Genomic DNA, 21,050 nt, shown 5'->3' with positions numbered 1-21,050 from the left:
CATACCATTACCCTTTCTAGTTACCAAAACAAGTGCTAAAACCTCCCAATAATGTAGCTTACTCTCACTCTCATACCATACCTCAAGTAGTAATCAATATCACTCACTAAAACCAACTAATAATCCCACATTTAACATTTCTCACACGGTAACATATACATTATCAAACCCTCATCTCCAAAGTGATTATGGAAGCCAAACACAAACTTGACTACTTAGTCAATCCTATATCCTCAAGTCACATCTCACTAACTCTGTAAACATGGTCAACAAGGTACCAACTATACTAAGGAGATAATGAGTGATAATGGAATAGAGAAACGGTAAAACATTTCCGAAGGGTGCATGAATCTGATAAATTAGGAAACTAAGGAGTCGGTCCGTAAAGATAACGGTTGACATAAATAAGAGGTATTCAAGTTAAGAAGATATCTCGGGCAAGAAGAAGATACGTAAAATTCGGCATAAAAACAGGGTTCAACGAACGTTAAAGAGAAGGAAAGGAGAATAGAAGCGGCACAATGAAAGGGTTACCGCTTACCAAACACTCATCAAAGCTTATGATCGATATGATAAGGTTACATCACTAAGGTGCTCAACCAAGCCCCAAAAATCTACCAAATTATAAGACTAACAAGGACTCCACAATGGTAGGTATTCCTAAACTCAATTGGTTCTAAGAGCCAAAATCAATTCACCACACAAATTCATTTGTTACCACCCATGTCCCAAAGTATCTCCTTTACAATTCTCGTCATTGAACTTCACTTACTATGTCATCCCCAAGTACCATAGCTTGTCTACTCCATCATCTCACCACTTAATAATTCTAGTCTCCGATACCATAAATTAGAATCACATCCTTGAACTCACGATCTACATCGAACAACATTCCACCAAAATTCCCAAATCCAGATATGATTAATAAGGTCAACCACGTGTTATCAAATTTCAAAAGGTCAACAAGGGCTACTTTATACTAGATTTGGTCAACTTAAAAGGTTTAACAAACTAACTAATTCCAAAGTACAATACCAATCCATTGAGCAACATCAATGTCCTATTGTATTCCTTTCAAGGCCTACAAGGATTAGGGCTAACTATCATTCCTTTAATTCTCCACAATAAATACCGAGACTCTCAAATGAAGTAGCTTAGGTTCATTCCATCTTATGTGCTATGGTAGTACCCATGCTCAATCATCTATAACAAACAAGCTCTCAATAGACATAAATCCCAAGGTGTTTCTTATTTCACTAAGTTCTCATATCAAGCACAACTAACAAGACTAACCAAAGGATCCCAAGTTATATTCTCCTATACAACTCAAACCCTAAACAATCAATTTCTCAACTCGTTCACGCCCTCCAATAATACATTCTCTCAAAACTGGGTTCTCTTGAACAAGGAAACTATCCTGCGGAATAAAAGGAAGGTGTCCACAAGGACTCTTATTATAAGAAGAAAACGAACCTAAGATGAATCAGGAGAAAGAATTGAAAGGTAGTTACCAAGGCGAGAGAAGAGGAATTTGAAAGACGAATAAACAACGAGATTGGAAGACTAAGGTAAGATTGCATTATCTACATTTATTGGAGAGCCATCTTACAAAAGAGAAAATCAATTAGTACCTAACAATTAGCAATCACAAACAGACTACCACATAAAATCCTAACTCTACCCATCCTACCCATCTCTCAAGTTTATTATTTAAAGGTCAACTGATTTTAGGTGGGGTGCACAAACGTGCGTCGGGAGCAACAAGCTCTGATACCAACTGTGACACCCTTAAATAACCAGATAATTAAACGCGTAAATTCTACAGAAAAACTGACAGGATATGTTTGTATTTGGTTCAACTAGACAAACCTGTAATTTCAAAAAAAATTTCTAAACCAATCACAACATTTCCAACATTCCCAAGAGGCGGGTGCCAAAACCTGCAATGCTAATGAACTAATTTACATGCCATAGCTAACGATAAGAAAATGTAATGATACAAACCCAAAATAGAAAAGGGAGACATATGTCCCTTCAAATTATATACAAAACCAAAAGTTAAAAGGTTTACTATAAGAATAGCCAAAACTAGGTCCAAGGTTCCTTATGCTCACTAGCTCGTCTGTGACCCCAACAAAGCATCAACAACCTGTAAATCGCATTTTATACAAACACGAAAACCACAATTCAGTGGGGAGTAACTTCGAGTTCTCCCAGCCACGAATCGTCAAAATTAATGTAACATATAGTAAAACATGTAAACAAGATGATAATTAATCTAATTTCCAAGTATTATAACATATGAATACTAAATTGACCAATTTAAACTATCATGTGAAACATATAACAAATTGTAATCCAAACTTTATCAATTGTAACCGGCTTACATCTCACCTATTACAATTCATAAAGTCACCATACAAGAAAGGGCAATATATCAAAGACAGGCATAAGTTCTTAGCACGGTCAATAGTCACTCTGTAACTCGAGTCTATACCACGAGGTAGGGAAGGTAATCGAACCGGTATCTTGGCTCAGCGGTTAATATTAATAAAACATGGCCAAGACACAACATAACCCTAGCCTAAAATCTGCGCAGACCTAGACATGCGGATACACACCACCGCACCCAAGACCCACAATTTTTCTAAAACAAAGTGAGTACCCTAAGGAGTCCACCAAAGGGTTGGCTAGTACTTAAGCTGACCACTTACTATCAAAATAAGTAACGAGGTCATGCCCCAACTTGGATATAAATCCACTAGTTAGGAACACAAAGGCTATCAAGCAGTGAACATATACTCGTCAAAGACTATAAAGACCTATCTATGATGAAGGCCGAAATACTCACCTAGGACCTAGTCCCAGCTAGTCCCAGCTTGAATACTTTAGCCCACACCACACAAGACAAGTAAGACACCCACTTAACCATAAGAGGGCAAAGAGTCCAGCTTACCAACATAAATGCTAACATTCTATCATGTGAAAGACTATATAAATGTCTATTCAGCAGACAATCCAACAGTATCCTCAATAAGTATTCAATACAAATTTCCAATTCTAACAATATTAACCATATTAAAGGTTTCGGGGAATCTAGGGCCGTTTCTACAATACAAAACACTATTAAATTCAATCAACTATACATGTGAACTAAAACTTGATAAATGGCCTAAAACAAGAAAAAGGCCGATTATCTAATTCATATAAAATTTCATCCAACCGAATTTTTACCCGCAACCCCACTGCGGACAGTGCGGGTTAAATTGCGGCTGACCAATCACACAATTAACTGACATCGAATCAGTCAAAGGGACTAAGGCTCAGTTTTCGGCACAATCATCAAAACATTACAATTATCGCTATAAAATTCATTTTGAGCCTATTAATTACGATTTCATTTTGTAAACCATCCTAACATGTGATAACTATCAATATAACATAATTTTTTTACCATTAACATAATTTTTAACTACTATTATGATTCATTTCCTAAGTTTAACCATATGCCACTTATTCTAATTATATCATTAATGAACCTAAAATGACGAACAATGCATGGAAAACCGCGAAACAAGCAACGGGCTGACCCGGGCCAGCCGTGGGCCTGCCGGGCCTGCTGCCGCCACCCCTACACCTTTTTTTTTTCCATTTTTGTTCATTATAACATCGTCTGAACACTAATTAATCGTTCCCAATACCACTATGTTAACATAAACTAACAAAAGACATAAATTAAGCATGCATGCATCAAATTTTATCATGTGAAAATTACTACTCAAACAAAAATCACAAAACATACAAAAACAACAAAGAATGTGACGACTATTCGTCGAGTAACTCGAAATATGTTACCTTAAGCTAGAAAATGAGCAATTAGCACCTTAAAACCCAAACCCTAATATACACTAGCCGCTATCTTCCACAATATACGAGTCCCCAAACTCGTCCTCCAATTCTTCACCTAAATAAACAATAAAAACACAATAATAAGTACATAAACCGAAATTTGCCCAAAATTCGTCTTAAAACAACTTCAAGAAAACTGAAATTAAATTATACCAGGTTGTAGATCTCGACGAGAGGATTCCGGAAATATAAATTATGCAAAAATCCGACAAGAAACGAGGAAGTTATGATGATTTTTGGCTTGAATTTTGTGTTAAAATGGTGTTTTTGGTTTTTGGGAATGATTAGAACATAAGGAAGATGAAGAAATGAAAAATCAGAAAAAAGATAGGGAAAGGGGGAAGGGTGCCGCGGGATAGGAGAGGAAAGGAGGGAGTCGGGTTTAAGTCGGGATTTTTCGAGTCGGTTTTGGCTCGTTTCGATAATAATTAAAACCGTTGGTCAAATGCAAATTCCGACAAGACCAAAGTTCTTAAACACGAGATTACAAGAAAATTGAGTATTCATACGACCCATTTCCAAAATCGTTTGCCCAATTTTCAATAGAATTGTCATTTTTTTCCCGATATGCCCATTTTTCGAAATAAAAAGTTTTTACACGGTTTAAATTATTTTTAAACATTTCAAAACTATCAAAATAAATAATTTTCTTCAAAATATAATAAAATGATATTTCTTTGAATTATTATACTTGAAATACATTAATATCAAATTTTATTTGATTAATAAATTATTTCCGCAAAATAATAATGGTTCGAAATTACGGGGTGTTACATCATAGACCCTGTTTTAGCAAGATTTTCCTGAAGGGATCCGGCTTAATTACGTAGTGATCAGGGTATCTAGTTCTATAAGATTAGAATAGTGTAAATGAATGATAAAGAGAGAAATAAGTATAAAGTATGATGTTGTTATTATTTTGATAGACCTGACACAATATTGTACGAATATCTGAATGCTCAAGAATAAATAGATAAAGTATATGTAAGATTGACTGATCGTCCCTCTCTTTTACAATTGTTAAATTCTCTTATTTATAGTTCTCTACCGTCTTCCCAACGTTACAATGAATAACGTTATAAATGTATAACGTTCTCCCCAAAGGTAGGAGTTGTTCTTGGGAATAATAGGGCAATCTTCCTATTAGTTCGCTTGACCCGTTCTCAAATCAACCAGTCCTTAGCTTCTTTTCCTCTTTCCGTCCAGATTCATGGATTAGATAGTTTTAGGTTTGGACTTGGTCTTCCTTGAGAATAGGGTGTGGTTATCTGGCTTATATAATCGCATTTCTTGTTTATCTCGCTTAATCCAGGCTGTTTTTAGTACTCATGCCAAGCTAGGATATACTTGACTATCGTGGCTTCCTTTCCAGGAATTAGTAGTCTTCTTGCCACAATACTCTTCAGCAGCTAAATAGTGATCGATTTGTCCTGGTTCTTGTCTTGATCGATCACCTTGTTGAGTCGAGGCCAGGTTATGGTCGGACCAGGCTAAAGCGGCCTAACAATTGCCCCTTGACATTTTACCCGTCTTTGGATCCGGCCAGGGGTGAGATGTCAATTTTACCGGGTTAACTAATTAAAGAGAATCACATTCATCTAGTGACTCTTAGACTCCTATTTACCGTTGAAGACTCGCAACGGCTACATGACATCATGCTTTGATGAGTTTTACAATTCCTAGGTTTTTCATGCCGTTATTTACTTCTCTATAAATACGGTATTTAGGGCAAGATCAATTTTCCTCCACTTTCTTTCTTTGAATATTCTTCTGAAACTCTTCTAAAATTCTTCTGAATTTCTTCCCTACTTCTTAGTAATCTTGTTCTGTTACTTTGCATATTCTCGACAATTTCAATAAATCAAACAACCTTGAAAATATGGGAGCCAAAAGACGCCCGCTTCCCGAGAGAGAGCTCTGCTCTTGTTGAGCCCGAACCCACGATATTCAAGAGGAGGAGGTAAGGGTAATTGATCCTCCTGCTCGGTCGTGTGGCTTTCAAATATCGGATTCTCAGTATTCACGCCCTTCAATCTTTGGATCCTTACTTTCCTGAAGAGAACTTGTTGAAAACTAATTATGACAAGATATTAAGGGAGAAGAAAATAATTCCCGAATCGACGAGGTATGGATTCCTGAGTCTTGTCCATTAGGGCTAACTCGGGTATCACCTGGTTGGTTCTGTATTTTTGAATGGGCATTCAAAGCAGGCTGTAAGTTACCTTTTACTCCCTTAATGATTGACACCATCCGTGCTATGGAAGTGTCACCTTTTCAAATTATGCCGATGGTTTGGAAACTTGTTCATTCCATAGAAAATTTATGCGCTAAACACAATCTTGTGATTACTCTCAATGATATTAAGGCATTATATCATTTTAAAAATCCTTCTGTTGGTCGTTTTAATTTGAGAATTAAGTCAAAGATGACTCCATTAATTACTAACCTGGATTCTGGAGATGACAAGAGTTGGGCAAAGACTTTCCTGTTTATCCGGACTGAGACTCTGGGATCAGGCTTTGATTACCTGAGATATCCTCCTTTGGAGAGTGGTAGGTTTCCTGTATTTTTATTTTGCAGTTATATTGAGTGAGAGTGAAGTATATAAATCTTACCTGTGTATTTTGTTTCTGTAATGTTTGTAGCTCCTGATTGGAATCACGATCCTCTGGATGAGGAGGCCATTGCAAGGATAGATGCTTTCCTTGCCATTCCTGAGGAAGAGAGGACTTGGCCAGCCTGCTTGGGCAGGGAATTGTTGCCCCGGTATATGAAGACCAAGCTGACTGGGGTCAGAGTACCCAAAGGCAAGCCTAGTTCTCTGCTCTTTCTGTACGTCTTCGCATGCTTTTATTTTGGTCATTGTCTCCTTGTTGCTTTTTGGTTTGATATTTACGTATATTTTTTATGTATCCGTGTTTAGGTCTTCTCGCTAGGGTGGCTAGCTTTTCGCCAAGGATTTGAAGGTCAGGGGTGGCTAGGATTGCTGAACAGTCCAAGAGCCAGAAAACTAGTGGGAGTGACAAGACTTTGGATATCCGATTTCGATGTCCACCTCCTCAAGATCCGCCCGGATAGTGTCCCCGAGAGATCGTCCAGGCTCAAAAAGGAAGAGAGAGGATGATATTCGGAAGAGGAGGAAGGAGGGAAACACCTATCCCGGCTCAAACACTTAGGAGTATAAGGCAGGTGCCTGCTAGGATTGATGACATGGATGATGCCCGGGCTCGGATAGATGAGTTTTCTGCAAGGATGAGCGATCAACTGTTGTCTGCTAGTACCCTTGATTCATCTACCAGGGTGGTTTCTATTCGACTTCTCTTGTAACAAGGGGTCTGAACTCGCTTCCCAGGCTAGGGAGGTTAGTTGTAGAGGGATCTGTTTATAGTTTATATGTTTTTTGTTTTACCTTGTATTTGCCTAATTGATTTTGTATGTATGCGGGGTTGGATCTTTGGGTCAAGCTCTTGCTTGTCGGCTTAGGGACGCCTGAGCCAAGGTTAGCGGCTTGGAGGAAAAGCTGGATAGGCTAAACCATGACCTGCACTCATCCAGGGGTAATGAAGTGGTGCTCCATCTCGGTTGGCGGCGGCTAAGGAGTCAACCAGGGCTGCTATAGTTTGTGAGGTGGCCGCAAAAAATGCCGAGAAGGCTGTCAGGTGAGTTGGAGGCCGAGAAGCGGCAATGCGGATCGATTGAAAAAGAATGAAGAGCTTGCTTCTTTGAAAAGGAGTTAGTGGAGGCGAGGTTGGGCGATGCGGCTCGGTACTTCTTCGGAAAAGGTCGGGTTGATGCTATGAGGGACCCGAGAATCGATCGGGCCGATTGGAATCCGGGGCCGAGATGAGACACTCTGGATGCTCGAGTATCCCGATTTGGCCAATATGGGTCAAGAAGAAGAAGTGGATTCCCCTCCTTCCAAGGCAAAGTCGGTGATCGGAGATGGTGGATGGTTGTGAGTCGATTCTTCGCTCAAAAGTAACTTAGTTTTTCTTTTGGTTTTGGTCTATCCAGGGGGAATGTCCCTGGAATGAATATTTAGATTTTTAAGGAATTTTTTGGCCCATCCAGGGGGAATATCCCTGGGATGGATGATTATTAGGTGGGACTAGTATTTTGGATGAATAAATATTTGGTCTTTGTTTTGTTTCTTTTTGTGTTTTGATAAGGTTTTGATGTTGGATATGTCTTGATCTGCCGATTATTCGATCGATCAAGCTTATTCGATCGATCAGCGATTATTCGATCGATCAAAGCGATTATTCGATCGATCGAGCGATTATTCGATCGATCAAAGCGATTATTCGACTCGATCAAACGATTATTCGACCGATCGAGCGATTTAATGTGTTATGGGTGGGGTTGTTGCACATGTCCTGGAGGGCTTATGACCCACCTATGTCATACAATTCAGAATAGATTTTCCGATTTGTATGTTGAGCTCGATATTTAAAGGCCTATTTTGCAAAATCAAATTTTGGGTATCATTGGATATTTGGTGGGGTGGCCCCAATCTTTGAGATTTGTTTTAACTAAAATGCAATATGTAAAACAAGTGTTGAAGATTTCGCTAAATGAATGTGAGAATACAGATAAGTGTTTGGACATATAAATTGAAGAAATCATATACGGCATTTATTCATGTAATTGCAAGTATCATACATGTAGGTTCCAGGCAAGAAGTATTTGAAGTAAAAAGTTATACCTGGATTGTGCGATATATTCTATATGTGAAATAGTTTTAAATGTGTAATATTCCAGGCTCTGGGGATCATTTCGCCGTCCAGGGTTTGTAGTCTATAGGCTCCCTGGCAACAATTGAATCAATCGGATAGGGGCCTTCCCGGTTGGAGCCAATTTGCCAAAGATTCTTTTCTTTTGTGTTTTGGAAAACTTTCCGAGAACGAGATCTCCTACCCCGAATACCCTGGCTTTGACGTTTTGTTGTAGCTTCTCGCAACTCTTTGTTTGGTATCTTTGCTAATCGATGCTTCACGCATCTCTTAGCTCCTCCGTTAGGTCCAGGCTATCCTCCATTAGAGGTATGTTGTTTGTTGTTGTGTTTAGGCTACACCTGGTGATGGAATGTCCACCTCGGTAGAATTCATCGCTTCACATCCATAGACCAGGGGAATAGGGGTTTGGCCGGTGGATGTTTTAGGCGTGGTTCTCAAAATTGAAAAGGACCGGGGGAGCTCTTGACCCATCTACCTTTTCTTCTTTCCAGCTTTTTCTTTATACAGCTGATCACCACTTTGTTACTGGATTCAGCTTGACCGTTGGCTTTTGGATATCCTGGCGTGGATGTTACCAGATTGATGTTCCATTGAGCACAGAAGGCTGCTGTTCTTTTTCCCACAAATTGTGTGCCATTGTCGCATACTATTTCAGAGGGGATGCCATATCTACATATGATATTATGTTTGATGAATGCTATGACATCTTTCTCCTTGACTTGCACAGTATGATTCAAATTCTATCCATTTGGAGAAGTAATCGGTCATTGCTAGCATGAAAACTTTCTGTCCGGGTGCTTGAGGTAGTTTTCCTACTATATCCATGCCCCACTTCATAAACGGCCAGGTGCGGATATGGAATGTAGTTCCTCGGATGGTGATGGATATATGGTCCGTGAATCTGACAGGCTTTGCATTTAGAGCTGAAATCCAGGCAATCGGCTCTTAAGGTGGGCCAATAATATCCTGTTCTGAGTACTTTGCTTGCCAGGCTTCTTCCACCTTTGTGATTTCCACAGTATCCTTCATGGATTTCTGATAATATCTGCTCAGCTTCCTGCGGTTCCAGGCATCTGAGGTAAGGTCCGGCCTGCGATTTCTTAAAAAGCACGTTGTCAATAATAGTATATGAAGCAGCTTTTATTTTCAGTGCTCTGGCATCTTGCTTATTTAAGGGTAGGATTCCCTGTTGTAGCCAGTCATAGTAAGGTTTCGTCCAAGAGTTAGCAATGTAGATTGGGAAACTTTCATCTTGTTTGTTTATTGCAGGTTCTAATAAATGCACAATGGGTATTTTGTCAAAATCAAGGGGACTAAAGTTGGACCCTAGGCCGGCTAAGGCATCGGCCTGGGTATTTAAGTCCCTGGAAATTTGGTCAATATTAAAGTTTTTAAACTTTGATTTTAGCATTTGAACAACATCTAGATAAAGCATCATTTTGGGGTCTTTTGCAGTATATATGCCATTTACCTGGTTGGAGACGAGAAGGGAATCAGTGCGTACCTTTAAATTTTGCACACCAAGATCAATACATACCTTTAATCCGGCTATTAGGGCTTCATATTCTGCCTCATTGTTGGTGGCCTCAAATGCACAACTTATAGCTGTACTATCTTATCCCCCGTGGTGTTTTTAGTACTACACCTAGGCTCGTGCCTCTTGTATTGGCTGCTTCATCGACAAATAGGGTCCATTCTAGGTCCGTTTGGTCGCTTTGGTCGGTTTATTTACTTCTTTTATTAGGTCGGTTCTAGGGTTGGACTAAAATCACCACAAAATCTGCTAGTGCTTGTGATTTAATTCTTTGTCCTTGGTTCAAACGTTATATTGTATGTGCTTAGCTGGGGTGACCATTTGCACATTCGTCCGGACAATTACGGTCTCCTAAGTACAGACTTAATAGGAAGATTTGTTCTAACTATTATAGGGTGACTCTCAAAATATGGTCTTAATTTTGTGCAACTCATTATTAAAGCTAAAACATATTTTTCTAGTAATCCATACCGATTTCGCATCCAGTGACTTTTACTTACATAGTAGACAGTCTTTGTTGTCCGTCTGCTTCTTTGACCAGGACTCGCACTGACAGTTTAGTGTGGTATCGAGATATCTTTGTCGGGGTTCATCTTTGACTGGTTTTGCCAGAAAGGGGGAGGATAGATATATTTTCAAGTCTTCAAAGGCGGCTGATGATCGGGGGTCCATTGGAAGTCTTTGTTTTTCCTTAGCAGGTTATAAAACGATTTGCATCTTTCTCGATGATCTTGAAATGAACCTGTTCAGTATCGCTATCCTTCCAGTCAGTTTTTGTATATCTTTGACTGTCTTTGGTGGTTCTAGCTCCAGGATAGCTTTGATCCGCTCAGGGTGGCTTCTATTCCTCTCTTTGTCACCATGTAGCCCAAGAATTTGCCTCTTTGAGACTCCAAGTGGCATTTTTGTGGGTTGAGCTTCATATTGAATTTTTCCAATATTTGAAAGGCTACTTCCAGGTCTTTGACATGGTCTTCTGCCTTTTTTGATTTGACTACCATGTCATCTATATAGACTTCCATGGTGTCTCCTATCTGATCTTTGAACATCATGTTGACTAGCCTTTGGTAGGTTGCACCTGCATTTTTTAATCCAAAGGGCATAGCAAAGATAACAATATATACCTCTTTCAGGTGATGAAAGTTTGTGCTTTCCTGGTCTGCTGGATGCATTTTTATTTGATTGAATCCGCTGGAGGCATCCATGAATGTCAACATTTCGTGGCTGCAGGTGGCATCTACCATTGCATCGATGTGTGGTAAGGGAAATGGATCTTTTGGGCAGGCTTTGTTTAAGTCGGTGTAATCTACGCGGACTCTCCATTTGCCATTTTTCTTTTGGACGACTACCACGTTTGCAAGCCGATCGGGTACATCACTTCCCTGATCATTCCCATGTCCAATAGCTTGTCAACTTCTTGGTTGATAATTTCGTGCCTTTCTGCAGCAAATTTTCTTCTCTTTTGCTGTACAGGCTTAAAGGATTTGTCAATGTTCAACTTATGAGTAATAACATCAGCATCTATACCAGTCATATCAAAATGTGACCAAGCAAAACAAGACATTTTAGTTTTAAGAAAGTCGACCGATTTGGTCCGATTGAGTCGGTGCATCGACCCTACAAGTACTTTCTCCCCGGGGAATTCTGGGTCTAATATGACTTCTCCTGTTTCCATCTGTGTTTGTGCTATATATTCTTCCCTGACAGTGACTTTAATTGCTATGCAAGGGACTTACGACTTTGAGGGTTTCAAAGCCCGAGTGTAACATTCTGAGCATCCTTTGTTCTCCTCTGATGGTGGTTATCCCCCATTCTGTTGGAATTTTCACGCATTGATGATATGTTGATGGGATTGCTTTGACATTGTGGATCCATGGTCTGCCCAGGATTACATTGTACGAGGACAAGCAATCCATTACTCCAAATCTCTCATATGAAGCCACGCCCTCCACATAGGTAGGCAAGCTGATTTCTCCCAGGGTGTTTTTTGTTTCTCCACCGAATCCAACCAGGACGCTGGATTTCTTTATGATCTTGCTTTCGTCTATCTTCATAGCTTTAAGGACGTCAAGCATCACCAGGTTGATTGAGCTTCCTCCATCTATCGGGATTCTTGATACTTTGGTCATTGCCGATTTGCATAGTGATTACCAGGCTGTCATGGTGTAGACCTGATATTCCTTGTAGATCCGAGTCATCAAAGGTGATAGCAGGCAATGACACGGGCTTGGGAGGAGGTTGAAGTCTGGATTCCCTGGATATCCTCTTGGCTGCAGAGCTGGTCAGACCACAGATTTCTGATCCTCCATTTATGAATTTAACTTCATAGATGGGAGGAGGAGGAGGAGGGTCTCTGCTGCTTCCTGGGTCTCTCTTATTTTGTCCTTCATCTTTATTCTTTGGCTGCTGGATTATATCTTTTAAGTAGCCTTTCTTTAGAAGATATGCCACTTGTTTCCTGAGCTGAATGCATTCTTCTGTGGTGTGTCCGATGTCCTGATGGAAGTCACACCATCTTGTTGGATCCTTCCTGGGATTGTCGGACTTCTTTGGCCATCTGACTGCATCTCCCAGGTTTTCCAGGCGTTTGATTAATCCTGCAGTATTAATAGAGAAGTTATATTCAGGAATAGTTGGGAGGCTAGAGAGGTTACCTTTATGTTCCTGTGCCATATTGACTTCGGATCGTTCAGGCCTGGAATATGGTGCTGATCTGGGATTGCTTCCTTTCTGGTAGGAGCTTTTCCTGTTAGTATGTCCATAGCCCTGCTTTCCTCCGGATGAGTTCGTCCTGAAGTTGAGGTCTTCTTCTAATCTGACATGCTCTAAGGCGATGGATTGAACGGTGGCAAAGGTTGGACATGCTTTCTTGGTCGATCTGCATAAATATCACTTTGTCGAGCAAGACTCCTTGCACAATGCTTCTCTTCTTTGTTTCTTCATCGCATCTTGGAATGGCCACCTTTTCTTTGACAAATCGGCCAGGAATTCCTTGAGAGATTCTTCGGAAGGCTTTTATCCCGAACAGGTTGCTTGGTCTCTTGGCCATATCTCCGCTACTTGCGAATTGTTGATTGAAGGCATTGATCAATTCTGAAAAATTCTTGATACCTCCATTTGGGAGATTGATGAACCATTGTAGTGCTTTGCCCCAGTCGGGGTTGTGCCAAAGCCTTTGCACATACGGACTTGCCTGAGTTCACTGGGTATTGAGGCACCAACATTTTTGTTTGAATATGGCAACATGATTTTGTGAATCGAAGTTCCATCATAGGTTCTCATGGATGGGACAATAAATTTCTTGGGTAGATCAATCTTTGCAATTTCATCTGCAAAGGGTGAATCCGCAAAGTCATGTCAACTTCTACTTGACCACGAGTGCCGTACTCCGGGTATATTTTCTATTTTGTTGTGGAGTTTTTGGATTTCCTGAAGCATAGCCATCATTATTGCGGCTTCAGTTTTGTTTGTCTCATCATTGGGAATAGTTGGAGTGCTTGGATAATGTATCCTTCTCCGGGGTTCCAAAATTAGAGAAGTCTATGTTTTTGATGATGGATGAGAATGGGGTTTCTGGTTCGAATCTGGTCTTGGAGCCCGAAGCCTGATTTTCCAATTTCTTCTTCAGGCTAGACTCGATTCCTTGACTGTTGATTTACCCACTGAGCCGCTTTCTCTTGGATTGTTTCCAATTCCTTGATTTTGGCCAGAGCGACTAATTGTTGTTCAGCGGTGAGTTCCACCATTTTTGTGTGTGAATATTAATTGAGAGATAATAAGGAGAATTTTATTGGTTGAAGAACTAGAGGCCCCACGGTGGGCGCCAATTGTTTTAGCAAGATTTTCCCGAGGGATCCTACTTAATTACGTAGTGATCGGGGTATCTAGTTCTATAAGATTAGAATAGTGTAAATGAATGATAAAGAGAGAAATAAGTATAAAGTATGATGTTGTTATTATTTTGATAGACCTGACACAATATTGTACGAATATCTGAATGCTCAAGAATAAATAGATAAAGTATATGTAAGATTGACTGATCGTCCCTCTCTTTTACAATTGTTAAATTCTCTTATTTATAGTTCTCTACCGTCTTCCCAACGTTACAATGAATAACGTTATAAATGTATAACGTTCTCCCCAAAGGTAGGAGTTGTTGCCGGAATAATAGGGCAATCTTCCTATTAGTTCGCTTGACCCGTTCTCAAATCAACCAGTCCTTAGCTTCTTTTCCTCTTTCCGTCCAGATTCATGGATTAGATAGTTTTAGGTTTGGACTTGGTCTTCCTTGAGAATAGGGTGTGGTTATCTGGCTTATATAATCGCATTTCTTGTTTATCTCGCTTAATCCAGTGTTTTTAGTACTCATGCCAAGCTAGGATATACTTGACTATCGGGCTTCCTTTCCAGAATTAGTAGTCTTCTTGCCACAATACTCTTCAGCAGCTAAATAGTGATCAGATTTGTCCGGTTCTTGTCTTGATCAGTCAGCCTTGTTGAGTCAGGCCAGGTTATGGTCAGACCAGGCTAAACTGGGCCTAACAGACCCGTAATCTCATCCAACTAGTTAATCCTGATCACGTAAGTTACCACCTGATAAAGGTTACCTCACGCCTGAGCTTAACTCGTATGCCTCTCATAACACATTCTCCCATTCGCATAACCATCACCTCCTACCAAATATAACCACACCAATAATACTCAACTACTGGTAACCGCCTCCTATAACCACATCTTATACTTCCTTACAACCATACACATCAATCGGGTCTCTACAAAATCAACCTCTTTAGAAGGCTATCTTTCCTATTTATCATCGCCCTTACCCACTAGTGACAACACCTCAACACTACCACCGTTCGGACATCAAAACTATTACACTCATCTCCAACATCACGGTTCTTTCCTATCTTTGGTTAACATCCCAAATAACGAATATCAAATCCACCAACAAAATTACCTCAACATTATTTCCAATTACATCCTTAATTGTATCGTCACCAAACTCACCACTAAGATCTCATATCGTGCAAATTCTTTACCCGGCTTTTACTTTCCTTCATTCCTCGAAACTCATGATTAACATGTCGTCCTGGAACTCCTATATTAACGTTAACTCACATCCTCATGATAGTATCATACATCTCGACGATTCCTTACTTTTATATCACATAACTCCGGTCAACATTTTTCTCAGTTTACTTTTTATCCTTCTTTTCTCTTTACAGTCAACAATACCAATTAATAGTTCGACTCCTTATTGCTTCTATCTAACTCTTTAGTGCTCCGGTTACCTTCTCATTGCTCCAAAACTCGAGTCCCATTATTTCATATCATTATCATCTCACTCTTTCTTACCATGGATCTTCTCTTATCATGGTATCACTCACACTTATCACCAATCAGTCCAGACCATCTCATGCTATCACTCACACTTTTTTTTTAGCATCCCAAAACTCCTTTCATTCCGTTAATTGCCCAAGGAAATCACACATTAGTTTTACCTCTTGATATTACAAATTTCCAAATTCACTCACCATCTGCAAATCCACGTCGCGGCGTGTCTCCACTAAGTTCACTATATATCACTCTTCTCCATCCCTCTACAACGATCTTTCATTACATACATTCTTAACCAACACAATCTAACCGTCTCTCTCCATAATTCCTTAGACACCTCAAGTTGCTACTATCCACATCCTTCCTTTCAATCTTTTCATTTTCACGTTCCTTAGACTCACATCATCCCTTGCCCACATTCACTTACTTTTACATTACTCAACACACAATCATATCACTCTTCTCATCTCACAAAACATGCTCCATGCCTCAATAAGCCTTAACAATCTTCCTTTTCTTTTTCCACTATCTATCACAACCACATGTAACTCATGTCCTCCCCACCAAACTCATACTCACCACAGGTGCCAAACCTTACATCATAATATTGGGTAACTTACGCATCAGGACCAACACATACGTAAAACAATGCATAAATAAGCCAAAGAACACCTTTGAATTAAACATAATATGCAACGAAGTCAAAAGATAAGCATATGACCCAAAATAGGGGTCACTAGATCGAGTATAGGTCACTCGATCGAGTAAGTGACTTACTCGATCGAGTAGGTGAAGGTCAGAGGCACGTAAAACAAATTACCAGGGCTACTCGATCGAGTAACAAGAGGTGCACTCGATCGAGTGAGGGCCACTCGATCGAGTACCCTACGCATTTCTCAGCACTGTCCAATTTTCGTAAAACAGTCATATCTCACTCGTTTCTTGGTCATTTTGGGCGTGTGACCTATCGTTAGAATCGTAAAGGAACAAGGTATCACCTCCAATTGGAATAACATCAAAATCATTTATGCATCTCAAGTTATAACAGTATAAAGACAACTTCGCTTTAATCAGACGACATAACTATTCGATTTTTACTTCCAAACAACTTAAACAACAACAAGGTAAATAAAAACAACTCAATACTCATAAAACCAGTATCCCTAACCACATGTTTCTATTTACAAAATCCAAACAACAACTTCCATCATGCACATATATTATTGAACTTACCACTCATGTAATGCCCGCATGCTTTTATTCTATAACCTTACGTAAGAACAATGACATAATATATAACATCAAATTCCCATTCATGTGTTACTAACATATCAACATTATAAAAATCCACTTTAGTCATATAAACATGCTTAAATCATGAAATCATATTTTTATGCAACATTATCCATCACCCATCATACACTTTATCTAACGCATGCATATAGTATATAGCTTTATTATATAACTTGACGGAAACAAAATCATGTATAACCATATCACATCGCCTAATCTCTTGTTACTAAGATTGCCACATTATAAATCATTCATCCTGCAATATCATTATTCATCACATATTATCATATATGAACTACTTCCTTTTTCCACCACATCATTCATCATTCTCATATACTTTTCCAACAATTCCAACCAACATTGTAAACCAACTATCATGCAACATGCCTACTCACAACACTTTATTATTCACCACATTCCTCATTCCACCACAATCATTTTCCAACATTTCTATACAACACATCATCCAACATACGCAATAGAACATTAGCAAACACAAAGCGATCCCATGACACCCCATAGTGACCGGTTTAAAGTTGTAGGGCGAGTTCGCGACTTTAGGACGTCTCCCAAGTCTTTGCATTAGCTCCTAACAACTCCTACCCCGGTTTATTTTATTTTGACTCTCTAGATTCATTAGGTTCATTAGTTACAAGTTTCAAGATCGTCGCTCTGATACCACTTTGTAACACCCCCATACTCCAAGTGCCTTACCAGGACCACTTAAGGCATGGAAGTGCTACCATCTCGGTTACCCAAGGCAATGATAATCAAATAGACCATAAAGAAACGTACTTTAGTAATAATGTTTAAAGTGATACAATCCAAAACCGAAACTGATAAAAGGGAAAAACAAAGGTTCTCAACTGTCAACTACTAAACAACTACAAAATGTTCGACACAGCGGAAGACTTCTAAAACTGCAACGTGGTGACTCATCCCAGCTATCCCATACGCATCGTCTCATACCTGCTCACCACCCCCGAATGGATCACCACAGTTTTTAAAACATTTAAACGGGGTCAATACTAATTACATAAAACAAAGCCACAACGAACAAGTGCATAAAAAACTCAACAACACAACAATTCCCCAGTCTCCATAACCAATCTCCATACAACTGACTTCACACTAAAGTGTGTAGTCCTGCCAGAGTACCCATCGCAACAAGTAATCCACACCGACAGTGGGGGACCGCAGCCGTACCCACCAAATCCCCGCTCATCACCACTGAGCGATAAACCCAAGTTTCCTTAATGTGCACATCCCCTCCTGTGGCGGGTTCCACAGAGGGCGAACCAAGGGCGTGAAGCCACTCCCGCAAGTGACTCCACTCAGCCAGGGACGCGCCCCGAAGATCACAGACAGATACAAACCAATCAACAGTATGAAAACAACAACCGTCTAACAACTCAACAATACAATCAATCTTTAATCACAACAACCATCACCACACATTATGTAACTAATACTGAGTAGGGAAACCCTACCTGAAAAGCAATCACCATAGACGGTCTAGCAGCTAATCAAAATCGTTCTTCAATGAAATCACCTCCTATCAAACATACAATCATACAATCACCATCTAATAAACACAATACTCCCAAAACCCCCAGTCTACCCAATTAGGGTTTCAACCAAAATAAATGAAACAACATAAAAACTGTACTAGGATCTTACCCATAATACGACGGTCTCAACGGCGTAAAGAACACAACGATCTGATGACTCTAGCCCTTAGGATTTGATAGCAATGAGAGAGAGAGAAGCAACGTAACTTTGGTTTGTCTTTTTGAAGTTTAGGAAAGTGTAAAGATGAAAAGAAACTGTCTGATTAAGATTATATATATTTCTCACGTTGCTATCAAAACCCGTCAAACTCAGCCCGTATAACTCACTTACTCGATCGAGTAAGTGACTTACTCGATCGAGTCCCCAACTTACTCGAGCGAGTACCCTACAGACAGACTACTGTTTTGCGTGAAAAGCTACTTACTCGACAGAGTAAGCCCCACTCGATAGAGTACCCAAAGACACATAAAACCGTAGTATTACACTTTTGGTGTATTTAAGATTTGATTTATAAATTTGAGTACAATGAGGGTGGTCTTTCTCAAGCCTCTAATCGCATTTTAATTAGTAACCAACTAATGATATGTGGTTGCAAATTTGCGACTAAAAGAATAATTGGTTGCACTTTAGAAACTAAAAAATTTAGTTGCCAATCAGCGACCAAAAACCTGTTGGTCGTACATTAGCGACCATTGATATATTTGGTTGCTAAATTGCGTCCAATGAAATTGGGGTCTAATTAGCAGCTACATCATTATTTAGTTGCAAATTAGCTACTATATTATTTAGTTGCTAATTAGCGACTATTTTTGCGACTAACCTCATTTTGCGACTGAGCCTACAGCAACTACCTAAAAATAGTCGCAAGTTGGTCGCTAAACTCATTTTGCGACCAAATATAGGGGTTTAGCGACCAACTGTGTTAGTTGCTAATGAGCTGTTTCGTTGTAGTGTAGGTGGCGTTGTTAGTCGAATTTGGTGCAAAAAACTGGAAGTATACTTATTTCGGGTATGTGCCTGCTTCAGTTGTATGTTACCCACAAATAGGATTATACATCCAGTTGTACCATAAGCATTGTACAAACAAGATATAAGAATCCGAGCTTTCATGTATTCTTTCTGAGCTAATTCAAAGTTCATGTTTTTAATGTGTAAATGGATGAGCTCAATACTTTCTAATAAAGCTCATATTCTTTAACATAAAACTCGGATACTTTATCACAAAGCTCAGATTATACACCGTACAACATTTACAACTGGTTGTATAGTCCATGAATTGTATGTTACCTGTTCCAATATAGTTGTTGGCTTATCAATTAATAGGATTAAAAAAGTTTTTTTTTTTTAAAAAAAAGGTTGGTTGACCTTAAGTCCAAGTGGTTTTTTTTTTTATAAAAAAAAATTGGCTGACCTCAAGTCTAAATGGTCAAACAAACCTTACGGTGAATAAGATCGGAGTTATTTTACGGTTGAGTGTGATGGATGAGGAATTTAAGGGTGCATTATGTAGGTTTATGTTCCTTAAAATTGAAGTCTCAGTTAATAAAGCGTTAGTGTAGGTCAAGGCTAGGCTACGAATTGTTGACCAAATTCTAACTGTTAAGTATCGACCATTTCGGGTGAGTTTTAAGTCTTTTTAAGGTATTATCTTGATATTTGTGTTTGATGTTAGGTGTATTTTAAGTAGACCTGTCAAAACTTGACCCGGTCCGAAAACCCGACCCGTCCGACCCGTTTTTTAGGGTTACAAACCCGGTTTTTTCGACCCGTGACCCGTTTGACCCGAACCTGAAATGACCCGTTATTTTAGGGTCGAGACCCGATCCGAACGGGTCGACCCGTTGGGTCAAGGGAAAATCATGTGTTTTATAAAAAATATTAATATTTATATATTATATTTGAAAATATAGTTAATTTTTTTTTATTACTTAAATTGCAAATTCAACTAAAAAGTCAATTTTATATAACTTTTATAATATTTAATAATAAAATAATTATTAAAAAAACTTTATTTTAATAATTATGTCAATATAATTAATGTAAATGTTGAATATGATTAAAATAATAGTTTTAAATATGTTTTACTTTTTAAAAAAATATTTTTTAAATTAAAAAAATCGTTTAAAAAAGACGTTAAAAATTATTTCTTGACCCGTATTCTGACCCGACTCGTATGACCCGACCCGGGACCCGACTCGCCCGACCCGTTTGACAGGTCTAATTATAAGGCAGTTAGCATAAACGAAGCAGTATTTACTTTAGATTTTTTAAGTGATAAGATTGGAGTTAAGGTTGTCATTTAAGATACCTATTGATCTCTCGTAGTGAAGATTATTTTGGGTACGATAGTGCTTTTGAGTTCGCAGGTTAGTGTTAAAGGCGGATGCAGGATTTTACTCGAGGGTAGGCACCGATTTTTTATTATTAAAATAATGTTTGGTATTGGATTTTTTTCCGAACAAATGTATTAAATATAAGTATATTTGATACTAATTGGGCAATTACAGAATTTCTATTTTTAACGTTATATTTCATTTCACTACAATAATATGCATTTAAGGTTATGTTTGCATATATACACAAGAACTATAAGGTCTTGTGTTCAACTTTCAAGCAATGAAAGAAACATTTAACACATGCCTTCTACCAAGGGTGACAACCATAAG

The 21,050-nt window shown here is 39.0% G+C and overlaps 1 long non-coding RNA gene across 1 annotated transcript; it reads right to left on the bottom strand.

The window, feature by feature from the left end:
- Window positions 1–1,946: 1,946 nt before the first annotated feature.
- Window positions 1,947–3,963, bottom strand: LOC141631509 (uncharacterized). Its single transcript, XR_012537641.1, has 2 exons — window positions 3,856–3,963; window positions 1,947–2,149 (listed from the first exon to the last, which is right to left on the bottom strand). It is a non-coding gene; the product is annotated as an uncharacterized LOC141631509 (long non-coding RNA).
- Window positions 3,964–21,050: the final 17,087 nt, after the last annotated feature.

The sequence above is a fragment of the Silene latifolia genome, chromosome 2 (assembly GCF_048544455.1).
Source record: "Silene latifolia isolate original U9 population chromosome 2, ASM4854445v1, whole genome shotgun sequence".
NCBI lineage: Eukaryota > Viridiplantae > Streptophyta > Magnoliopsida > Caryophyllales > Caryophyllaceae > Silene > Silene latifolia.
This window is presented reverse-complemented; position numbering and strand designations above follow the sequence as displayed.